Source organism: Coenobita brevimanus, chromosome 12, assembly GCF_032717465.1.
Source record: "Coenobita brevimanus isolate Jiangsu-jjx chromosome 12, ASM3271746v2, whole genome shotgun sequence".
Lineage (NCBI taxonomy): Eukaryota > Metazoa > Arthropoda > Malacostraca > Decapoda > Coenobitidae > Coenobita > Coenobita brevimanus.
Window position 1 is genome coordinate 8,107,747 of NC_136965.1, and position 20,194 is coordinate 8,127,940.

Here is a 20,194-nt window from a genome sequence, read left to right on the forward strand (position 1 = left end):
AAAAAGTGAAATAATGTATAAATAGTGTGTAATAAATAGACATAAATTTGTTAGAAAATAAATATCATAGAAAACATAAAATAAGCCAGTCTCTATTAGTTACACTCTTTGTGTTTTTTTGCTATTTTAGTTGTAATATTGTGTTCATACGGCATTGTGAATTAGTGAGAGAAACAAATACACACTGAACACTTATTCTGGCTTGAGGTAATCATCCCTCTTCCCTCCACTAATACCGCCAACACACCACCGCGACCTTGAACATGCTCAACCCAGCTGCCACACACCGGCTCCCTTACACCACACCACCACCTCCAAATTGCCAACAGGGAATAAATACGCGCTTTTTATGTTTTTTTTGTCATTTGTGATTGACTTGTAATGAAGAAGAAAAAATATTGGGGGGAAAATCGATTATCCTGAAAATAACCTGGTTCTGGGACGTGGATAGGTAAACCCATGCCTGGCGCTTAGGGGTTAACAAAATACTCGGTTGGGAGACAAAGAACCGGACATTTCAGTGGTGTCTAAATTAGGACTGAAACTATAACAAGTAAAGCTAATTCTAGTTGACTACATTAAAGTTATTAGTGCACTATAGGTTTGTAAGTCTTGGTACTGTGGGGTCACGTGGTTGGGGTTGATGTGCATGTGGAGTGGGAGATGGGGTGTGGGAAAAAATGCGACATGCGGATAGAGTTGGTGTAGAGATCAGGAACGACAAGGAAAGGGTTCTCCCTGCCCTATTCCATCCCTTTTAGTCCTTTCCCTACTGTTATCCCTGTTCCCTTGTCTCAGATGACGGTGAAAGTTTTAGCTTTACCTGACAGTTCCAAGAAAGATACGTACTAGTAAACAATAGGAGCATTCAGACAGTGCAACACCCGTGCCCACCAACTGTTCTAAGGGCCCAGTAATTAACACTGCCCCGTGACCTTGAACTTCGACAGATTGGTCTCAAAATCGAAATGCTTTTTTCTTGCTTAACCCATAACCATTCCAACAAGTCTGATTCAGATTAGATCTAAATTGTCTGAGTTTACTTTGCTCTGTAACCGTGACCTTAGAGTTTCCCCTGTGACACTGACCTTTAATTGTTCCCCAAATCGAATATCTATCCTGGTGAACCCTGCCACAATGTTTAGTTTAATTCAGATAAAAACTTCTTAAACTGACTTTGCCATGTAACACTGACCTTCTACTTATTGCCCTAGAAAAACCATAGGTCTATCCTTTGTGTAATCCTCAACAATCCACCAAGTTTGATCCAGATCAGATGAAAACTGCTTTAGTTATATTGTTCACACACAAACACACGGGTCAAAATTTGACCTTGCCCTTTGTCATCGACATTTGACTACTTGTTCTAAAAATTGATTCCTTCATTCTTGTCTGGCCCTCAACATTTTCACCAAGAATGGTTCAGTAAAATAAAAACAAAATTGAGTTGACTTTTCCCAGTGACCTTGACCTTTGTGCGCTAATCGAATACTTTTATTTTTCCCCTATCCCGAATCCTTCCACAGCGTTTAGTCTAAATCGGATAAAACTGTACAAATTGACCTTGCCTATTGTTTTTAAAAATAACATCAATCCCTTGAAGAATCCTCAAGCCATCCACCAAGTTCGATCCAAATCAGATCAAATCTGTTTTACTACACCCTTACTCGTGAAGTGAGAATGGATGTTATGATTTCATCGGCTTGTGTGTGTGTGTGTGTGTGTGTGTGTGTGTGTGTGTGTGTGTGTGTGTGTGTGTGTGTGTGTGTGTGGTGTTCAATGAACACCACAGATGATACGCTGGTTTATGGAGATGTCAGGGACTAAAGTTGGCCTAATAATCTACTGCGTCTGCTTCTCACCTTCACATTTAAGGTGTGCCCCTCACCTTCCTCTCTAACTCATCATATCATGTAGAATCATCTATGGGGGAGAGCAATATCTAGCTTCCTTCAATTGATGAGTGTTAACTATCTCGAAAGAGCGGAGGCAGTATAGGCGAAATGTTAGGCAAAATTTTGATAATAACTGAAAGTGTGCATTGCAGTGGCCAGTATGCGCACGTCTGACGGGTGGACAACTGTATTTTGTAGGTCCTGGAAGGTAACTGACTCACAGGGCCGACCAGCACCAAGTTTTGTCAATGGAGAAATGAGCCGCCCTCACCCAATGGTTTTTGTAGGGGTGTAAGAAAGTCTTATGAAGTGAAAAGATAAAAAGATAAGAGTTAATCTTCTGTGTCCTACTTCGAAGCGCAGAGGTCTGAGGCAAGGTTACCCTGGTCCAGTACATTTAAATGTAAAAGATCAACCTACATCCCTTATTGGCCTTGCATGATCACTCCCTGGTCAACTCTTGGGGGTAGAAGATTACAAGGCTGTCGCACACATTGGAGCATTTTAGCCAATATACCACCAGGGGCCTTTCTCCAACAAACAGATGTAACGTTGTAAAGAAAGCAATGATGAGGTACAAAAACCAGTGTACGTTTGTGCTGAGAGACTTCAGTGTTAAAAGAAGCAAGTGAGAGGTAAGTGAATCTGTTGCTGTAATTTTTGGAGTGGGTATTAAGAGTGTATAGCAGTGTAAACTACAGAAGAGAAGTACTAAAAAAGTATGAAGTGGACTTAGAAGGAACCAGATAGTGAAACAAGGAATGAAGTCGATTTGAACTTCACTGACAAAACACATTCTGGTATAGTAAAGAATGCTGTGGAACTGAACAGGGTACATGAAGAAAAATAATCACAGAATGGTTAAAATTATGTTGTACTTGATCTCAGAAGAAAGAGGAACAAACTAGTCCACAGGAACGGCCAAGCTCTGAAGCTGTGAGAGAGAGAAGGCAGTGGAGGTTTGTTTGATAATTCAGAATAATGACTAAGGAAGAACGTATTAGCATAGAAGATACGAGTAAAATCTTCGTAGAGATAGTAAATAAAGCAGTTCTAGAAGTAAGAGATAAAAACTGCTGAAACATCGACATTGAAGTCTCAGAGGATAAACAGGGACTTCTAAAGAAGAGGAGGAATTTTATGGAAGGGACGAGGACAGATCACACTGAAATAATGAAAATCAGTAAGGAGAAAAAAATAATCCTATGATTTAACCAGACGTTTGCTCTGATATGCTACAACAAACATAAAGTGATGAAAACAGTAGAAGTTTATACAAAACTTGGGAGTATTAGTAACAGCAATATGAAGCTCGAAAACACTTAAACGAGGGAGCTAGAGAAGTGGTTCTCAGCCACATGTTTTCAAAATTCAATTTCTCCGGTTCTAATTATGATAAAAACTTCTAGTTTGCTTTATGCTTTTCGTAGAGAATTTTACTTTATGTTTCTGAAAAAAAAAAAAAAAAATGTGAAGGTGAAAGCGAGCTGGGAGTAGAGTTTGTATTAACATTTCGCGAACTTGTTACTTTTTCCTTAAACTACTGGACTGATCTCATTTCTGTTCGTTGCATCGTGCTCAGAGGCAATTTTTCATTCTATCTGTACTATGTTTATGCACACATATCAATTAGCGGTGGTATAGGAAGAGGGGAAGTTAATGCATCTCCGAGGTTTTGACTTAGAGTAATGGATATGGCTTCAATTTATCATATATCGTTCTATCGCATTTCTGAGATATCCACGTGATAATTCAGCCGTTGCCACGTCTCATGGCATAGATTTCATAACGGTATGACCACATTTACTTGATGAAAAACACTCGAGTTCTGGAAATGGTTTCTGGGCCCGTCCACCTGCGTTAAGCGTCTGAGTGCAGTGTTAAACGCAACTGAAACAGTCTCTGAAGTATATATATTTTAAATTTTTGCAAATTGCACTGTTATGGTGCGATAATGGTTTTGTGAATCATGAAATACACAACTGGAATGATCAGCATAGCATCTACGGAAGAAATTACTCCCCCTGCTAAATTAGGTAAAAAGTTATTAACCTCTGAAAAGCGTGACAGTCGGGTCGGGCCGGGCCGGGCCGCTCACTGTAATTTTCTGCCCACATACCGAGAGTAAACGTCGCTCACTCGCTTGTAATTAAAATAGAGGAGTGTGTTTTGGACAGTGAAATGATGGACACAGTACATTAATTACCAGCGGTACACTAGAGTAGGATTTCTGGCCATTAGTTTGTGGACCTCCAAATCAAATGTATTGCAATCTACGCATCATCATCTCAGATTTTTGATAAGAAAAATGGAATCAACACCCATAATATTTTGAATTCATAGGTTATTTTATAGATTTTATATTTGTAAAGCCAAACAAATTAGAGTAGCCTAGAAATAGGAAGATAAGTACACTACGTATTCAAAAGTAAAAAAATAATAAAACCCTAGAGATTGATTGTTTACCAACTTCTGAAGATCTGTGCATCTCAGGTTGTACAACCCTGTACTAGAAGTAATGGAACCCTTAAGGGGAATGAAGAGGTGTAGGGCAGGAAGTCTCACAAGTAATCATATTAAGGACACGCTTGACTTTGCATTAAACGAAACAGTAAAAGTTTTTACAAATATTTTGAAGATTAAAGAATAATATTATCCATAAAATGAAAATGCGTCTGTTAATTCGCTTCACTACAAGGTAACAAAAGAGACCCAAATAACTACGGTCCATTAAGTCTTCTCTGTGTTGTGTGCAAAAAATTTCACAAAAATCTTAAAGTGAACTACATGAAAAGTGTCAAGAGAGCACGGCGACGACGCACACAAAGTTTAACCAGTGAGATCATTTTGATGGCTCTGCATCAAAGTCGATTCATTTCCTCTCATCGTCACACGCAATGTTAGTCCCAAATTTTTATCGAAATCCGATAAAGTACACATGAGATAACGCCATGCTCTGCACTTTTACCTATATTCATGATGTTACTGTAAATATGCAACCATATGTGCAGTGTGTAGGATTTTAGTCCTGAACTATAACAGACCAGCGGGATTCATGGCCTGACAAATTACGCCCCTTGATGATTTTACACAGAGGAGAGTGGTTAATCTGGATATGAAATAGGTAACCATATTATTCAATATCTCTACAGTATTTAAGAGCCCAAACTACCGCTAGGGCTTCCAAATGAGTGACACTGAAGTTTCTGTCTGCAGAGTTTAGGACACGACTGGCATAAGCTATTACATACTTCCGTTTGTCATCACCAACTTGCATTAACACTGCTCCCACACCTTTACCAGAAGCATCAGTATAAAGAAGGGTTACTATAGTACGGGAAAGCCAAAAACAGGCACATTAATAAGTGGATCCTTCAAGGTATTAAAAGCTACAGTTTGCTCTTAGGACCATATAAAAGGCTCATCGTTCTTTAATAATATTGTTAGTGTGATGTAGTGTGGCCATAATCTTTAATGAACCCACGGTAATACCAGGAGAGGATTAAAAGGCCACAGACGCCATCGACATCAGTGGTAGTTGGAAAGTTTTTATTCACCTATGGTCTTATCATCCGGGGTAAGGAGTCCATGAGTATCCACCACATGACAGGGATTTAAGTTGTTTCTTAAGAAAACCGAATATAGTTATCCTCATCTTTAGGCCTGCAGAAAGCAGCTTTTCGAAAATCTGTCAAAATTTTTCCATGTGTTCCGGTACACTATGGGTTACGATGATATCAAGATAGGCAAAAACGGAATATCCGTTCATACCACGGAAAACTGTGAATTAACCTCATAAAGATATACGGTGTATTTCTTAACCCGAAGGGCAGTTTCTTAAAATACTAATATCCTTACTGAATACTAAATGCCATGATTGGACGGGAGGTCTTTTGCATCTCCGCTTGATAATAACCATTAACAAGGTCAAGAGAAGACGCAGTTGTCTTCCCACAAAGACTAATAATTCCGTTAAAATCGAGAAAGGAAAATCATCCTGCAGGGTCACCACATTTACTCAACATTAATCTGCAACTGAACGCAGTTCACAGCTTTTTTTTTTTTTTCCTGGAATGAGAAACAAACAGGTGTTCCATGGGTCACCCGATTTCTCAGTTACCCCATTATCTACAGTAGCATCTCTTTTATTAATTTGTCAGTTACAGCTCCTTGGCGATAAGACAATCTGTACGCATGCACATACACCGGTTGAAAGCCGGGTTCCAACTTAATGATGTTTAACAAGATTAGTTTACCCATTTGTTCACCAGGCCAGACTTCATCGTGTCACAGTTCTGAGAGCAAATCAAGCAATTGGTTCCTATGTTCCGGATAATGTCTTTGTTTCAAATCAAGTTCACTGTCTGTAGAAGCATTCGCTGAGGCAGTCTCTGAATCACTGAGCAGATTTCAAACACAGAGACAGGCAAATCCTGGCACATCACTTTGGTCGCTAGATACGCCAGGAAATCCCTTATCTTTGTCCTGCTCTGAAGCTTCAAAGGAAAGCTGGTACATTAGTATAATCAGGTTTAGCAACGACAGACCCTCCTTCAGCACTGAGCTTAAGGCAGACCATTAGGTTAAACGATTCACACGACATGTTTCAGACAGTGTTATTTAATTCACCCCCTCTTGCTCCCCTGTGACCTTGGCAGAGACTACAGTGATTTCGTGTGGCAACTAAACCTTGCACTGTTTTCTCACCGCCCTTCTTATATTTGCCTGTCGCAATACATCCGCTACCAGAACAGAGTTAAATGAGGGAAAAGAAGACGAGTCAGTTCCCTTGTCACCACTACAGGCTGGCATCTCTGTGTGGGTGGTGTTATTGTTAGTTACAGGACTCCATTTAGGTGACTTCTTATAAGCAATTTCAGGATTAGGTTAAGACACAGCCGTGTTGCTTGTATGAGCGAAGGATTTTTGAGGGTCAGGTACAGGTGACAGTGTGCTAGTGTTGGTTACATTTGATGAAGATGATGAAGCTTCTGTAATTTCATTTACTGACGTCTGAAGGGGATATGGGGACTTCATGGTTTTAACAAACCTACCATCAATAGCAAATTCTCCATCACCAGGCAACAATTCTATTCAAGAGTGAAACATTGTATTAACCCCAAGTAAAGTGTCAGCAGAGTATCGGAGTTTCGGAGTGACATACAGTATAGTTAAAAATTAAATGGATCTATCACCTTATGGAAGGGACTATATATGCTGTACATACGTTATTAAAGCAAAAAAAAAAAAAAAAAAATGAGCCTCTTGTTCGGGACGAGGAGCCAACTGTGGCTTTAAATACCTTAAAGGATGGATTTACCAATGTCCTATCGCTGTGAGATTTGGCCTGGGACTGGCTGTGAGGTAGAGGTGGACTCATGACACTGATCTCCAGAAAGTCATATGTCAGCTTAATTAACCTTCCTCAGGTTACCTGGGGTCCCCCAAGGCTACTGTTCTTCGTGTTTTTCACTTATTACTATAAGGTCTTTTCTGGTTTTCCCTCTAGCTTAGGGAGGTGATAGGGCCAGTTCAGGATCTGGCTCTATTATCTCACAAAAGGGCCTTTGGGGTCCAGTGGACACAAGGTCACTTAACCTGAGTATTTTTTGGCCATATAAATATATGCCTAAAATAATTTATAATGGTATGTGCTTTTCTCTTTTTTAAAAAGATACTTTGGCCATTGTGTAGGCATACTGTATGTTATGACACAATACTATGTGTAACTACGGTATGTAACTATATAGCTATAGGTAACAATATGTTATGCCCCAAGTTCTCCAGGATGAGACTACTACACATAGAGTACTCTATCCTAGACTAATCAAGAATGCCAAACACCTCTGATCATGTGCGGGAAACATGACTGACACACACACACACACACACACACACACACACACACACACACACACACACACACACACACACACACTTTAGCCGGAAGCTAGAGGGGGATATAAGTCCGATATTACATATAGGAAGGTTGGAGAACCAGACAGCCAGAAGGGGTTAGACAGGGCTCGAGAATACGGTCGAGGGTGGAAGGCAGGAAACAGGGTCAGCTGGGAGGATTTGCCGTCGCGCTACATTACTCTGTAAATTACACTTCGAAATAACTGTGTACAATAAACTCCATAATCTAAGAGTGCTCTGTAACTCACCTCACACGATAAGCAAAGGAGGAGGTGAAAAAGTGAGAGACCTACCTATTCACTGTGGTCGACGACGCACCATTTTACTAAGCAGTGGCAAGTTCGAGCCATGTGACTCCTCACGACGTTATACTGGCGGTGCTTTAACGATCTACGACCAACCTCCGTATCTCTCTATGTCTATCTGCGGAGATGCTCATCGATATTGGCAGCAGTGGTGAACAACGGTAATCTACAACAATCTACATCCTTAGATAATTGGTCTACATTATGCAGTGATTGCAAACTGGTGGAACATTTCAGTTCTGGTGCGGCAGCCACTAATTTCAGTTGGTATAAAAATTTTCAGTGTTGGAAATGAGTTACTTGAGAGGAGCATGTGGAGTGACGTGGAGGGACAGGTTGACGAATGAAGAAGTGAAGGAACGTTGTGGGGTAGATGTGGATGTGGTTGAAAAGATTAGGAGAAATACACTGAGGTGGTTTGGACATGTGGAGAGAATGGAGAATGAAAGACTGACTAAGAGGGTGTATGTAGGTGAGGTGGAGGGAGGGAGAGGGAGAGGTAGACCGAGGATGAGGTGGAGGGATGGAGTTGAGAGGTATATGAGGGAGGGGGGGGTGAGTTGGGGGGAGGGGAGTCAAATGGTGGGTGACAGAGTGACTTGGAGGCGTTTTGTCTGCGGCCACCCTTTGCGGGATTAGGGCGTCGGGCTATAGATAGATAGATAGATAGATTCTCTTTTTAAATTTCCTTACAATATTTCATGACTTATATTTTCATAAATTTTGTAACAAATTGAAGATACAGAACTTGTGTACAAGTAGTTGTTTCAATGAAGTTATTTTAAGCATTTTTGGTAAATTTTTTAAAGACTGGGGTCTGACAGAGTCCAAGTTACCTGAAGTAGGGTAAAATTTTAAGGTTGCCTGAGGAGGGTAAGTCAGCAACCCTGTCGCCCATCTATCATCAACTCAGCACACAGTTAACGGCATCTCGGAGTCAGGAGCTACACAATCCTTCACACTGCACGTACTCGCGAGGAAAGTTCCGCCTGATACACCTGTCTGCCAGTTCGGACCTTTATGCTTGAGACAACGACTAGTGAAGCAGTAGCCAGACACTCAAATGTCTGGTACCACTGTGTGGTAAGGGAGAGGTTAAGGGAGGAGGAAGGCTGGGGGAGCTGATTGTTCCTACCCCTCCCTCTCCCATCCCCATCCTTCTCACAAGGTTACCAGATAGATAAGTGTTAGCTATTGTTTCGTTACTACTTGACTCACATTTACTATGTCGAAGTGGTCAGCGGGTGTGTAACGCGGAACTTTCCTCTGGTGTACATAGACACGGCTGTATATATATGCTGTATGTACTGTACATACAAGAAGATAGTACTAACACAACCTTAACCTTAGATCGCCCTGCATCAAAATTCAACCACATGATCTCAGACCCACACATTATATGTGTGCCAGTTTTGGACCCAGGTGGGATTAGGGATTCATATTTTATTAGCATATATACACATCTTAATACATACACACATACATACATGCATGCAATCATAAATACGTTTATATACTGGTACGAAATCAAGCACAGCAGCTACTGTTGTGACGTTGCTAGTTAGTCCTGTACTGGATGCAAACCAGTTAGGAGAACAGGTCGAATTTCATAGTGGTTACTGTTGTTTGAGGGGGTGACTGAGACCAATATACTACAAGCATTGGTCTGTAACTGGGTTCTGACGGTTTGCTTGTAATGGTGGTACGTTCAGTGTAGCAGGTAGTAGAGCACACTACCAAAACTGGATAATTTCGGAAACTGTTAGAGCCATAGCAGATCTACAAACATCGTTGAAAAGCTAATGAAAAAGTACTGGATGGAGCTTGGGTGGTTTTTCTCAAACTTCACCGTATTGCTGAAAAAAGCCAAAAATAATAATGAAGTGATGAGATTGCCAGTTAACCTGGTTCTAGCAATGTACCTATAATGAAGATATCCTTTATAGAGTAACAGAGCATAGCACTTTGCAAAACTGGGTTAATCCGGAGATAATTACAGCTACAGCATTTCTATGCACTTTGCTAGAAAGCTATCTATCTATCTATCTATTGCCAGACGCCTCAATCCCGTTTGGGGTGGCCACAAACAAATCGCCTCCAAGTCGCCCTGTCCCCCGCCATTTCACTGCCCTGCTCCCAACTCACACCCCCCTCTCTCATATACCTCTCCACCCCATCTCTCCATCTCATCCTCGGCCTCCCCCTCCCTCTTTCCCCCTCCACCTCACTCACATACACTCTCTTCGTCAGTCTTTCACCCTCCATCCTCTCCACATGGCCAAACCACCTCAGTGTGTTCCTCATAACGCTTCCTATCACATCCACATCAACACCACAATGCTCCTTTATATCCTCATTCGTCAGCCTGTCTCTCCATGTGACTCCACAGGCTCCTCTTAAATAACTCATTTCCAACGGCTCTCACTCTTGACTTGTGTCCTTCCAACAACGTCCACGCTTCACTTCCGTACGTTAGAGTTGGTATCACAATACTGTCATGTAGTAACTTTTTCACTTCCATGCTCACTTCCCTGTTTCTTATCACTGCTTTCAAAGAACCAGCAACCTTTCTTCCCTGCTGTACCCTTTCAAGCACTTCACCCTCCAAACCTCCATCCTTACTCATCACACTACCCAAGTACTTAAACGTACTCACATTTTCCAATTCCTCACCATCCAACCTCGCTGTACATTCACTGACTTCACCTCTCTCAAAGACCATCACTTTACTCTTCCCTACATTCACCTTTAGATTCCGTTTCCTACACACTCTCTCAAACTCATCCACCAAGCCTTGCAGCTCTCCTTCGTCTTCACTCAACAACACGGTATCATCTGCAAACAACAGTACAGGGAGTTTCCAAACACTATCCTCTCTCACCAGGGCCACTCCAACATCCACTACCCTACCTTGTACCTCTTTTATTACCCCATCCATGTACAGATTGAACAACCATGGAGACATGACACATCCCTAGCTAGAAAGCTAATGAGAATTATTAATTATTTAGAAAGTGTCTTAAAATATCATCATATATTTCTGAACAATGCACCTAAGTGAACAGAAAAGCGAATTTTCGGAAATTAAGGTTGGAGCAGACGTACACTCACACCTTCACGCGAAGCAATTTGAGACACCGGACGATGGTTACTGGAAACAGAATAACAATTTTTTTTCCCATGCTGATAAACTTGCTCTCTCAAGGATGCAATATATGGCTTGTTTATGATATTTTCTAGTCAGTATTGTTATTTTATATATAGCAAAGTGGCTACAAATAAATCTTACCGAAAATTCATAAGCTATAATGGTCATTTCTGATATCATCGTACTCTACCTGCGCGATACTTTTTGAGGTGACTGTACACATATCGAAAGCTTATGGAAAAGTAATATGTGTTACCTAATTAACCTATCTCAAAATCTGCCACCATTTTGCTGATATTACCCCATAATGCCATAAAGAGCAACAAAACTGGGTTATCTCGGAAAGTTTTAAAGATAAGGGAGACCTACAAACATCAGTAGAAAGCTTATGGAAAAAGTAAGTGCTAAGTGGATTTCCTCAAAAATAGTTCCCATATTAATGAAAATTGCGCCACACACACAAAGCCAAATTGAGCACCAAAACTGAGTTATTTCGGAAATTATTAAAGGTCAAAGAAGCCATGAAAGCTACATACATTAGCGAGCATGCTCACTAGAACACGTTCCATACTTTCAATTGTGAATACCATTACCTGAGTACAGATAACACTGATATGAGCCAGAAAAAATTAGTATAGAGGTGTTCAACAAGGAAAATCAGTTTTCCCAACGAAGATAAATGCATACCTAAGCAACGTTTCAGATATTCATTTTTTCTGACGAAATAGTTCTTCTCAGTTAATGAAAGAAGGAACTGCAATAAATAACAGTTGATCCGGACAGGAAGAGTCAGAAAGAATGCTTGGAAATGTATATGACGACAAAACTTATTCTCAACAGGCATGTCCTGTCCCATCTTATAAAGATAAAAGATAAGTACCTTGTGCTGAAGGATACATACACACAGGGCAGGCAATTCAGATAAAACTTGATGACAATGAAATCTGATGAAAAATCGGAATGGGCTAAAGTCTTTTAGTAAGCTAATTAATTACGAGTACACAAAAGATAAGCAACTGCCTTTCTGTTAAAAGAAACGGTTATGTAATCGGTGTGTTCTCCATGTTGTAAGTTACTGATCGGGGCCTGAAGTCTATCATAATCTTTAGTAGTGCTCAAACAAGAATAAAAATGAATATGTTAGGTGACACATGGAGATACGAGAATAGAGCTTCCTGGATAAAGGCACAGGCGAAAGTAGTGGATAGACTCACCACAATAAAAGATAAAAGATGGATTTAGGCAGGTCATGTCCGTAGAACAAGTAAGTAATTAACAACCAGGGTAACTGCATAACTACACAGAGATGGAGTGAGGGGAAAAGATAGACATATTGAGATGAGATCCGGAGAATTATAGGGACTGGGTGGAACAGGCTGAGTGCCAATAGACTGAAGGGAAGAAAGATGAGAGAGGCCTTCGTCATGTTGAACATTAATCCAGGTTACTGATGATTATTATTATGAAGATGATCATGTTGATAGCTAGGAAGGATCTTAAAGTCTAAACTGAGAACTGCATGTGGAATTTTTTGTTGGAGTAATGAGACTGTGACACAGAGGCTATATGTGACATTAAAGGAGACATGTTACAATGCATTCATATGAAAACATCTAAGGATATACAAGCGCATCCTCTTAAATGTCCGCCTCTTCGTGGCATCGAAATCGCATCGAGAAGATTTGAAGAAATACACACCACCGACCTGACCACCACAGGTTCCAACACTTGGAGTTGATGAGATGACTGGGGACGGTGAGTCCATAGGAGGATACCACATGACGACACACAGGCGTGTGCAGCAATTACCGGTATTATGATCTGGCAACTTATTCTTTCTACCCCGTCCTAGAGAATGACCATTTACACTCCAACTTGGATACAACTTAACTCTTAAGGTACGCAATTCCTCCACCCGGAACGCAATTAGGGGGCGATTTTTCAACCGCCACGTAGCTAAATTTTTTGCTTTATTTGAAGAGATTGATTTTACACACCAGAAAATGTATACTTCATTTCCAAATGTCAAATACTAACCACACAGTGCCGCATCTACGCTGAAAATAGAGCTCGCATATGGAAGAAAATGGAGAACGACCAGAGATATTTTCCCAAAACGTAATTTTCGGAAACATTTCAGAAAGTATTGAATGCAATATAATATAAATTCATAAAACATCTTTATTTGGGAGAAGGAATGCGCATAAGAAATAAATAAATAAATGAAAATAAACAAAAATGGAAACTTAATCTGCATCAAGAAACATCTTTCTTTGGTAGAAGGAATGCGCATAATAAATAAATAAAAATGGAGAAAATAAACAAAAATGGAAAATTAATCTGCATCAAGAATATATATATATATATATATATATATATAATCTTGTAAGCAAAAACACGTATAAATAAAAATACAAAATATTGAAGTCTAAGAGAGAGAGAGAGAGAGAGAGAGAGAGAGCAATAAAACTGAATAATTCCCTCGCCTTGTCTTGCCCCCCTGTCGCAATAATTTTCACCAAGACTAATTTTGGTCTTTGACATTTGGAGAACTTGAGTTTACACACCAGGAAATGTTTATTTCATTATCATGCGTCAAATACCGCACAAGTGCTCGCGTGTGAGAGAGAATGGAGAATAACTAGAGAAATTTACGAAAAAACGTAATTTTCGCAAATGTCTTACAGAAATTACTGAATGCAATATGATAAAGCCATAAAACACGTTTATTTGGAAGAAGGAATGCACAAATAAAAAAAAAAGTGGAGAGAGAGAGAGAGAGAGAGAGAGAGAGAGAGAGAGAGAGAGAGAGAGAGAGAGAGAGGGTAGAAATAAAGGACAGGGAGGGGTTGAGCAGCTCACGTGACACAAGGAACAATGATAAAGGCATAAAACAGATTTATTTGGTAGAAGGGATGCACATAAGAAATAAAGAAATAAATGAGAGAGAGAGAGAGAGAGAGAGAGAGAGAGAGAGAGAGAGAGAGAGGACAGGTAGGGGATGAGTAGCGCACATGACACAAGGAACGAGTCGCGGTGGGGTATTGAGAGGTGGAGGAGGAGGGGTGGGTGGGTCACTCTGTGGGGGTTTGTGGCTGAGCCAGAGTTGCCAAATGGGACTTTATACTCGAGTTTAGGCTCCATACGTCCCATCCCGAGCAACCTTGTGGCGGCGAGTTTGACTGCCAGTTTTTTTTACAGAGCTTCCACAATCGACGTTCATAGCACTCCACGCACCAAACAGTGCCAACGTCGATCATCATCCATAGCACCTTAGGGGTCAGCGTAAACTGTACTCTGAACACCCTTCAGAAAAAAAAAGGGTATGACATGATGAATAAAACAGGTGAAAACTGAAAATGCAAACATATGAAATGGTGGCATTTTGAGCCATAAGTACCATAAGGAGTGGTGGTACAAAATTATTTACAGATTCAGGTCACAGACTGAGAATATCAATCATGCTGAGATGTCACTAACCATTATGCTCATTCAGAAATCAGTTGTATCCAGCTTTTTGCATATCCTTTTTTTCTGAGTGCACACAGCACTATATACATGTCCATTAGCAGTTTCTCTGTGTGTCAGTGTGACCCAAGTGGTGTATATATGCGCTTAAGGAATTTGCCGTGCCATTTCAGAGTTTGTGGAGTTTTAACTTGAGCTGAAGTCTACTCTGGTGATGTCGTGTGAACTGTCATGAGTGTGTGTGAACTGTTGGAAGTGTGCTGGCTGCATTCGTCACCTCCCTGCTCGCAAGCAGAAAGGTTCACTTTGACTTGAAGTCTGCCTGACGATGTGTTGCAAAGGTAGACTTTTACATGTGTGTTCAACTTCAAGCATAGACTTGACAGCCAGTTCCCTAAGGGCCAGCAATAATCCTATATTGCTCACGCGTTCATATATCATCAGTTCGGCACGAATACCACTATCCCTATTTGATACATACTAGTGGTGACTGGTCTGCTTGGCCAGACAGAACGGGATTAAGCAACAAGAACAACAAACAGCTGGAGCTGTTCATTCAGGACTGGTATAATGTATTAATGGGGTTTTCTATATAAAATTTCGATGGGTATGGTGGAAGAATAATAAACTATGGTAATGAAATCGAAATTATCGTACTGCTTCTTACCTTTCCCAGCCACAATCGAAATCCTTTCAAACAGTATATCGCTTACCTGATCACATGACCACCACTTCACTCATGTTGTCTGACTTACACATCTTACATTTGTACTGTACATACCCATGCTTTTGCAATTTTTATGTTATAGGAACATTCAGTTAGTTGGAAATTACTTCACTATTTTACTAATACCAAATGAGGTACCGTACGAGACATTTTAACATGCAGGCGTAACACACTCGACCGCAAATTCTAACTCCTTGTTTTAAAGGATAATACACATGTTTATGGTTTCTTCAACCTGGAATCTGTCGTTCAATTAACAGTGTAATGCAGGGTTCTTCCGTTACTTTTTCTAAAGGTCCAGTTACATTCTCGTCCTGTATAGTTGAGGTCCAGAAAAAAAAAAAAAACTTTAACTATACAGTATACAAAGGGTGTCTCAAGATCTGATGCGCTAACTTTAGGGGGTGATTCTTGGCCTAACTTTAAGGGGGAAAAATCAGCATGGTACCAATTGTTAACTGATAAGGAGCTATACTTACTGATAGCTTTGTGAGTAAATTATGAGGGAGACCATTTTGTCTACAAGGTCAACAACAAATGTAGCTCCGAAATGGTTGAGTCTTGGACCCATTTGGATACTGACTTTATTTTATTTTTTTTACACAAAGCTGACCAAGGCTCTAAAATTAGTTCATTAAGTGCTGGTATATACTGTATTATACTGTTAACGTCATAAAACGTAGGCAAGTGATCTATTTGATTGCAGGAAAATGTATAGTTGCTCTTTTAAAATATAATGACTCGAAGTATTCGGAAATATATCACCGCATCACTTTTGTACTGTCCACCCATACCCAGTCCAGAGGTTCGGTACCCCTCTATCAACCCATCGTTTGAACAAGATAATGGCAACAATCACTGGGTACTTGCTGCAACTTGCTACATAGTATTCACACGGAAAAAAATTATCACAGAGATGACATGGTATTTAGTTTGATGAAACTCAGTTTATTTCAAGGAATGTGATCACCAGGAGTAGTTGGAAAATTAACAGTCTCTGTTACACAGTGATCTCACTCATCTGTCTTTTAACCACGAAGTTTAATTTTCTGTCATGTATTTTATAAAGGAAACAATGTATACAGTACTACCCAAGTTCTAAGACATTACTGGAAGAGTTTAACATACTACAAATAGATAACTATATGAAATGCTAATTATTCAGGTGATATAAAACAAATCATAAATCCGAAATGCTTAGTTTCTTGGATATGAACTAGATTCTCTATATTCAAAGAAGGAAGTCACTGAGGTCCACACCAGTGCTCGTCAAGGTCCGGACTTGGACCGCGGTCCGCCATTCGGTTCCATTAAATGTATATACCATTCATCACTTTATGGGCAGCAAGACAGTGACGATTCAGCCTTGAGGTGAATGAAAAGAGAATGGATGGAAGTGGCAACATAGAGCAAATTAAGAAGGAATGGAAGTGTTTATGTTATTAATACTGTAGACTGACCAGTGTACATGGGTGAGGCAGTGAGTCTGATAGGAACGACTGTTGTGGAGACCTGTTAATCGTGAAAGGTGATTAGGATTCTTTATAAATATATCCCCGGGAATGCAGTTAACCTCCTCTGCCACAGGATGTCATTGTTGCTTTTGATATTGTCTTGCAATCGATTATGACTATCTGATAGAGATTCTTGGAACTCATGAAGGTAAATATATTGCTAAGAAGCGAGATTTGCCGGTTAGGTAGTCGAGAAGCATCTCGATGTTTCTCGACGTTTACCGTAGGTTTCGGTACGAGTCAGAGTTGCCAGTTTGCCTGCTGTTTGTAAGCATAGTTATTTCGTATGTAATGCATTAATTTTTGTGATCTTTTTCTCAATAATGATTTATTTATATGACTGCTTGTTTATTATGTAATTAAAGTTCATATGGTAAATGATTCAGAGTGTTGTATAATGTAACAAGACTCTGGCATGTTTTGATGTCCCCTACTTGGTAACTGTTATTGCTAGGGGCTGATGCAGGACCAGTACCTCCTAGAATGTTGAAGAAGTAGATCATTCCAGTACAATGCAAGCTTATATAAGGATGGATAACAGACTAGAACAAGTTCTGTCGGTTTTGGTTCAGTGTGAGTGTTGTGCAGTGTCAGTGAAGACTGTGTATTTGTGAAAACAGTGGCAAACAGTGACGTGTTACTGAAGTTTGTACACCATCGGTACTTGTGAAAAACTGTGAAGTGTTGTCAAGCATTAAGTGTAAATGCAATTAGTAAAGTTTGTATAGCTCCAGTGCTTGTGAGAACAGTGAAGTTGGAAAGCATTAAGTGTAACCATTTGGAAAATAAAGACAATGAACTTTAAGAATCCAGTATTTATTTACAACGCCTCAGCTGAACTTGTGTACTGTACACCTGAAGGCTGACCATAGGAAGAACAACTCACTGGGCAACGTCCTTCCTGTACTGAACTACTGCTGTTGGAGCCTGTGTCAGTGTGGGGTGGGGACATAACACTGGTGTCAGGAGTGTGGATAATTTCAGGGCTGCAGTGAATCTAATCTTTGACATGGAACAAGGGGGTGTGCAGACAAGATCCTGAGCTGGGGAGGAAGATGAGGTGATATTGGCGGCAATTATGAAGCTATGCAGCTGTTACAAGCACAAATACAGGCACAGAATGAAGGACACAAAGAACTCAAAGAACAATTACAGGCACTGAATGAAGGACAGAAAGAACTCGAAGAACTAGTACAGGCACAAGGTGTACTACTGAAGGCAGATATGGAACAACTACAGGCACTGAATGAAGGACAGAAGGAACTCAAAGAACTAGTATAGGCTTGAGGTGTACTGTTGAAGGCAAATAGGGAACAACCAGAGGCACAACATGATGAACAAAAAGAACGATATGAGCAACTTCAAGAGGCATCAGAGGAGCAACAGAGAGAATTACAACCTAGGATGCAAGGAGAAGTAGATGCTTTCATGGGGGAAATGAAGGAAGAACAGCAACAGCTTAAGGAGGAAGTAGATGCCACATTAGAGCGCAGAAGTATGAGAGGGGAGTGCAGCTTGCTACTAGCCACAAGGGTGCTTCAGTGGATATTACGGGCCAGATGTCAGTAGAGGAGAGGATGCAGATGGAGGATGCAGTTTTACAGCCAGTGCTAGGGTGGCTGCAGCAGAGTACAGTGCGACCATCTTGGGAAGAAATTTCCAGGTTAAGCCCTGTGACCAAGAGCTACTGAAGTCAGTGGGACCTTCTTCATTTGAACAATGGACTACCAGAGCGTCAGTGGGAGACACCCAATGGCCTTAGCAAGTATTGGCAACTGGTGGTTCCAAAGAAGATGAGGTCCAAGATCTTGGATGAGTCCTATAACCAGATCAGTAGTGGGCACCTGGGTGTAAGGAAAACTCTAAGCTGGCTGCAACAGAGGTTCTACTGGATTGGCATGCGTCAGGATGTTGAAGAGTGGTGTCGGGCCTGTAATGTGTGTTGTGCCAAGAAGGGACCCAAGAAACATGGTTGCATCCCTCTTCAGTTGTACCAAGTGGGTGCATTGATGGAAAGAGTTGTTTTGGACAATGCTGGACCTCTGCCACTCACTGAAAGAGGAAACCAGTATATATGTGTCGCCATGGACTACTTCACAAAGTGGCCAGATGCCTATGCTATCCCTGACAAAGAGGCTGCGACGGTTGCTCAGGTGTTGGTTGATCAGTTTTTCTGTCGTTTTGGAGTGCCACAAGAGCTACATTCAGACCAGGGTAGAAACTTCGAGTCTGCTGTATTCAGTGAGTGCTGCAAGTTACTGGGGATCAAGAAGACCAGGATGACCCCACTAAGGCCACAGTTAGATGGGATGGTGGAGAAATTCAACTGGACCCTGGAACAAGAACTGGCCAAGTACTGCATAGAGGGACAAACAGAATGGGAGCAGAAGTTACCTGCGTTGCTGATGGCTTATTGGTCTGCATCCCGTGAGTCTACCGGCTACATCCTTGCAAAACAGATTTTGGGCCATGAGTTACGCTTACATGTTGTCTTGTTAATCGGAAGACCACCTGGTGAAGAGCTGCCTACAGACACACCGGTTATGCAAAGCACCTTCAGGAAAGGCTGGCTGAGGTGCACTGGGTCACAAAAGTATCAGTGCACAACAAGCGTGAAACATTTGGGACCACAGAACGAAGGTCACTGAAATATTAGTATCTGATCTACCACACGTTGGTAACCCTGATGTTGGGAGGTGTTATATATCGCTAACTAGCAATATCCTCCTGCAAACATATAGCAAATGTAATGTTTATATAGACAGACACTGTTGATACACAATGAGACGTTGGTAATGTCAGCAGTTGTTTGAACCTTTTCGGTAGGCATCGCATCCCCTATGCACCGATACTTTTGATATCCAGTGTACATCATCAAGTGCAAGGAGCCCTCAAGTTTTCAGGAGAGGTGATGAAGTGCAAGTATGATGCCAAGGCAAGTGAGGTGAGCTTCAAGGATGGTGACCAAGTTTGGTTATACAATCCTCAGTGAAAGAAGAGACAGTCACTGAAGCTGCAGAGCCCATAGGACTGGCCTTACACTGTGTTGGACAGCCTGTCAGACGTAACATATCGAATTCGGGGAGGCAGGATGTCTCGCCCAAAGGTGGTGCACATGAACCATCTGTGGCAGTACCATGGGCCAGGACAATACAGCTGGGAAGTCTCCGAGAAATTGTGCTCTCCCGCAGCCGAGGATGCTAAGGAGGACCAAGGAG